This window comes from Alligator sinensis, unplaced genomic scaffold, assembly GCF_000455745.1.
Source record: "Alligator sinensis unplaced genomic scaffold, ASM45574v1 scaffold1146_1, whole genome shotgun sequence".
Taxonomy (NCBI): Eukaryota; Metazoa; Chordata; order Crocodylia; family Alligatoridae; genus Alligator; species Alligator sinensis.
In genome coordinates, this window is record NW_005842696.1 from 747,534 (window position 1) to 753,436 (window position 5,903).

The window sequence follows — 5,903 nt, forward strand, 5'->3', positions numbered from 1 at the left end:
GCCCTCCTGGAGGAGCATGAAGACCTTCCTCCGAAAAGACAGGATGTGTTTCCCCTGAGGGTCCTTGCTTCCCATCGGCAGGTGGCGAAAAGGACTCGCAGGAACCCCATAGGCCTCGAGTCCCCTGGCCAGCTCCCGATTGGAAATGTGCGGTGGGACGTTGGAAATAAGCACCCTCACTGCCTGAGTGTCTAGGGGCGTGACAGGGTAATGGACGCCCGCAATGTCCAGGCCCTCTGCGCACACCCTGTCAACCAAGGCGGGCTTGCTCAAATAGATCATCGGGACCGTGTTCACACGCCCCGCATAGCGAATGGTACGCCATCCCAGGAGCGCGGCCAGAGCCTCCACGCAAACCTCGAGCCCCACATGGAGAGGGGTATGAACCCTCAGGCCATGAGTCAGCAGGAGGTCCCGAGAGACATCCTCATGCCAGCTGCCAGGCGTAGGAGCAGCCATTCCTCACTGGGACAGGGTTAAACTGCAAAGCGCAAAAAAAAAAAAAAAAGCCTCAGGCTGACACAGGGGACTGGGACTGGGAGGGGGCTGAAAACGCCCCAAAATCGGCCTGAGGGGGGGCAGAGCCACCCCGCAGGGGCTCAGGGCAAGCCCCAAGGCAGGGGGAGATGGCAGGGACCAAGGGAATCACATAATACATTTTCCTGCCCCCTTCAAGCCCCCACCGAATTAAAATGCAGTAATGTATCAGAATGTAATCATATTCATGACAGGATATATTTATATATAAATCTATTAATTTTATATTCACGTGCATGCGCACACACACACACACACATGAACATGTTAACAATAATAACATTGTATTATTTCTTTTAAATTATATCTTTATATATTTTCCTCAATGTGTTTCTTTCTGGGTATGTGCAGTGGGGGTTCACTAAAGATGTCCTTTTCTAATACAACCACAACCTGCTATTATCAGATTTATTTTTTTTTTACCAAAGCTAATTTCTATGGAAGAACAGTTGCTCCCTGTGGGGAACAAGAATGTATTTGGTTTTATCTCACATTTGTCCCTTACTGTTTAAAAACTAAACTACAAATAATTATAGTGCCTGTAAGTTTTTGTCTAGCTGTTGATGATGAAACATGATTCTCCTTGTTTTCAGCCATGCGAAAAAGCAGTTATCCTAGCAGTGGCAATATATAGTGGGTGCACAGGGGTGCACGTGTAACCCCTGGCTGGCCACACTCGCCGCTTAGGCAATGGGTGGCGGGGGCAAGTGGGAGTGCCAGTGCCCCCCACTGCAAGCACCAGCTGACTGCTGCAATCGCTGCCACCACTTCCGGGACTGGCTTTGGCCGCTTCTGGGAGCGGCTGCAGCGATCAGGCGGCACCTTCCCCCCCGAACGGCGGCCCCCCCGAAGCGGCTGCAGCCACTCCTGGAAGTGGCTGCAGTGATCGTAGTGATTGGCCACAGCAATCAGCCATCGTGGGATTGCCCACGGGGTACCCTGCCCTGTCCCGGTCAGCGGGACTGGTCGCAGCGGGGGCATGTGCCCCCCACCCCGCGACTAAAGCAGCACCAGTCGCCCATGCATCCTAACATTGTCATAGCTCTTAATAACATCTTCAAGTTCTGATAAAGGAATAATTGTTCATCCACCCTTTCGGTTCTAATCAGACTAGGCTTCACTGCTTAATATGAGTGCAGGTTTTGTTGAATGACTGTAGTAACCAGTGTAAGACTAAGAGTCTGAGCACTTAGAAAAGGAGCTTCTGCTTTCTAGATTGTTTCCCAATCGCCACACTCTGTGGAAGCTCGCCTGTGGGTCATCTTCAAGTTTCCAGCCTTATAGTGAGGGGCTGTGGCAGAGGCTCCTGAATTCCCCTGGAGCTTTTTCCATAACTCCAAGTAACCACAAGCTGAAGTAGTGCTGGTTAATTAGTGTCCATCCTCTGTTAATTTGAACTGATGCTTCCATGCTTTGAGACCCCAGCGATAAGATTCTGTTAACTAGCTTAGCAGATTGAGCCTCTGGAAACATACCTAAAGGAGTCAAATGACCTGGGGGAGGTCAGATATCAGAACAGACGACTTGGAGATTCTCTAGATCCAGGCCAATGTGATGGTACAAATAGAACAGAGTGAAAGCTGTGACAGGTGCAGAAATTATGCATAAACCAATATAACTGATTCAGGGATCCTGGTTTTCTCTGTTTAGAAATTGCAAATTGTCTGATTAAAAATAGCAAATTCTCTGATTAACACCCCCCCAAATCTGTGTTTTTCTGCAATTAAAATGAAACCACTATATATATATAGGTATCAGTTGAACACACTGTTTTATTGATATATTTACAATTTTAAAGCAATTTGGAAGCCTTCAAGTACCTAAATCATTATAATAAAAGAAATTCTAAATACTTATATATTTTGACATTTGATTATTTTTATTATGAAAAATCAGAGCTCCCCCTGCCCCCTTTGCTCACCAGGATACAAATCCAGATATGGGTGTCCCTCCCCTTTGTGGCACTGAGCAGCCCTGATGTGCTGGTGCCCCTGCCCATGCTGCTTCCCCTCACTCCCAAGCCACAGCCCCCGCAGCCCTGCCAGTGCCCCTCAATCCTGATCCACAGCCCCCCCCCCAACAGCTGGTGCCCCTCACTCCCAACCCATTGCCCCCGGCTCTCTGGCCCTAGTCCCCCAGTGTATGAGGACAAGGGTGGGTGTGTGGGGGAGGGAGGTATGGGGACATGCAACACATTGATGGTAGGGGAGCACAGGCCACACATGGGGGAGCAGGGAGGGCACAGGTTATGTATGTGGGGAGACATGTGTCCCCCCCCCTCAGATTTCTGCACCCACAGTGGGGCATAGGGCTGCAGCCAGGCCAAACTAGCTCTGGGCAGGAGCCACCTTCACAGCTGAGTGGGTAGGACCCAGCACTGGAGGGACCGCTGCACCAACATGGCAGTCCCTCCACCAATATGGCAGGGGCAGCGGCAGCGGCAGCGGCAGCATGGAGTTGTGCTCCCCACTGCTGCCTGGTGGCCAGGGGTTTCCTTACCTTGGTGCTGGTCTAGCCTGGGTGCAGCCCTGTGCCTTGTTGTGGGCACAGAAATCTGGGGGGGCATATGCCCCCTTTCCCCATCAATCACTTGCATTTCTCCAATAGACTTATTTGGAGGGATCTGCAGGAGATGCTCTCCACAGCTGCCTGGCTGCCAAATGCATGTGTATGTGCACACACATGCATGTGGCTTCCCCTGCATCCCACTCCCCTCAGGTCTAATCAGCCCCATGCAAGCTGGAATTCTGGCAGCCTGCAAGGGTAAACCTGTGGCTTCCCAGATTTTTCTCCTTCAAAGTAGAAAATTCATAATTTTCTTCTTTAAAGGAAATAAACTGCATTTGTCTTCATTTTTCTGCAGCAAACAGAAAACCCGGATCCCTGGATTTGAAACTGGTTCAAAGCTGTAACACACGAGAAATCTAATGCCTATAAACTGCTTTCAAAATGGCCAAAACTGGATGAATGTAGTATCAGACTTAACTGATTTAGGTTAAATTAGTTTATTGAACTTCTGTCCCAGATCCCCTCCTGATTCAAGTTAACTCACAGTCCCCTGGCATCCCAGGATGATTTTCATCTCCCTTGCAAGCCCCCCTCACAGGATGGGTGGGCTAGGTTTGCCCAAAACTGTCTGCTCCAGCTGAGCAGGGAGGTGTGCTTTAGTGCCTCCTGACTTCATAAATGGGCCACTGAAGGCATGTGGTTGCATTTCTGGAATCAAAAGTGAATGTCTGTTCACTTACTTATCGGTTCAATGTATGCAGCTCAGCCTAACCTGCGAAGATTGAATCAATTGAGCCTTGGGCTTTCTGACTATATGTACTTAGCCTTAGAGAGGTTAGGGGGAGGTTAGATCATGTTAAAAATGGACACCCAATCTAACTTAATTTGCCCAGGTATGGACTTCATACTAGTTAGGTGGATCTATGTGTGAACCGTACAGAAGTTCAGGACAGTTAGATTATTCTAAAAATGGCTGACCTGATCCAAGTTAAGTGTACTTCCAAGGTAGTCTAACTTAGCTTACATTTAGTGAGACCAATCTAACTGAACTTCTGAACAGTTCCCAGTACACCCCCAGGTCTGGGAAAGCCCAGCCTCTGGCCCTAGCCCTGGGGCTGTGCTTCTTCTACCCCATACCTGGCATTGGGTTATTTTTAGCAGTCCTCTTGCCCCACCCTGAGACAGACACCTCTCCCCCATGGACTAGCCAGCCCCAGTTCACCAAATCCCCCATCCCACAAGCCACTCCTGGTGTAAGTTTTATCAGAGTTTGCCAATGCCAGAAGCTGAGGAAGTAAGATGGGGTATGGGGAAGGGCAGATGTGATAGGGCTATAGGGAGGGTTGTTCATCTCCAGTTGAAGGGGTTGGGTGTCTAAAAATAGCCACCCAACCTCTTAGTCTCTGGTCCCAGGGGGTGGAGAGAGTTCCCCATCCCCCCCAAGACCCCTCACAGAGCCATGAGCCCCCCTGAACCTGTCAAAACCTTCTGGGTCCCAGCACCCCTCTGTAGACCTTGTCTGCCCCCCATCTCTCTGTGGACCCTGCCTGCCTCCCTGTTCCCTCCTGGACTCCTGACCCCTCCCCAAGCCTGCTTGTCCCCCTGATCGCCCCAACAACCCCTGCTAACCTCCCCATCCTGACTTGTCTTAGATCAAGTGGCTATTTTAACTCAATCTAACTTCCCTCTAACCTCCCCAAATGTCTGTATGCTGCCCCAGCTAGCCCACCCAATGACACTGTCCTTTCACTGTAGCTCCTCCTCTGCCATGCTGTCTATTACAATCACTTGTATCTTCTCTGCAAGCTCTTTATGACAGGAATTGCTACACTGTGCATTCATAAAGAACCCAGCACATTGGTTCCTTATCTGACTGGAATCTCTAGGTGCTCCAGTAGTACAATGTGGTACATATGGAAACTATATGTATGTATTCTCAGTGTCCTTATAGAGCTTTGATTTATGCAATAAGTGGGGAAAGAGGAGTATCTGAGATATGGTATGTGAACTACATAGCAGGGAAAGGCAAGTTCAGTCTAGGGCAGGGGTGGGCAATTATTTTAGCTGGCAAGCCACTTAATAAGTTTTGGTGAGCTGTTGAGAGCCACACACAAAATATTTCAGAAGATATCATTTTAACAAATTATAGATGAAAAAAATCATATTAAAAATCAATCATGATGGGAACAGCTATGGGCACTAAAATGGCCCCACAGTATGCCAACCTTTTTATGAGCCACCTGGAAGAAGACTTCCTCAAGAACTGCACCATCAAACCCTTGCTATACTTAAGATACATTGATGACATTTTCATCATTTGGACTGAGAACCTGCAGTCTCTGATTGAGTTCCATCAGAAATTCAACAATCACCATCCCTCCATCCGACTTTCTCTAGAACACTCCAGCACCAACATCTCCTTTTTAGACACAATGATCAGTATCCAGAAGGGTAAAATACAGACCACAGTATACAAGAAACCCACAGACCAACATACATATCTGCACAGAACCAGCAATTACCCTAACACAACAAAAAAGCTGTGATATACAGCCAAGCCCTCAGATACCACCGCATTTGTACTGAAGAGAACACCCGGGATTGCCACCTCACCAATCTTAAAAAGGCTTTCACCCAACAAGGACACTCCTCCAGAGAGGTAGATCACATGTTCGAAAGAGCCACCTGGATCCCACGTGAAGAACTGCTGCAGTACAGAAGAAACCCCCCCACAAATCGCACACCGCTGATTATGACGTATCACCCATCCCTTGAACCTGTACAGAAAATCCTCAAAAAATTGCAACCCATACTAGACAGAGACCCTATTCTTAAAAAGATCTTCCCAGAGCCACCCA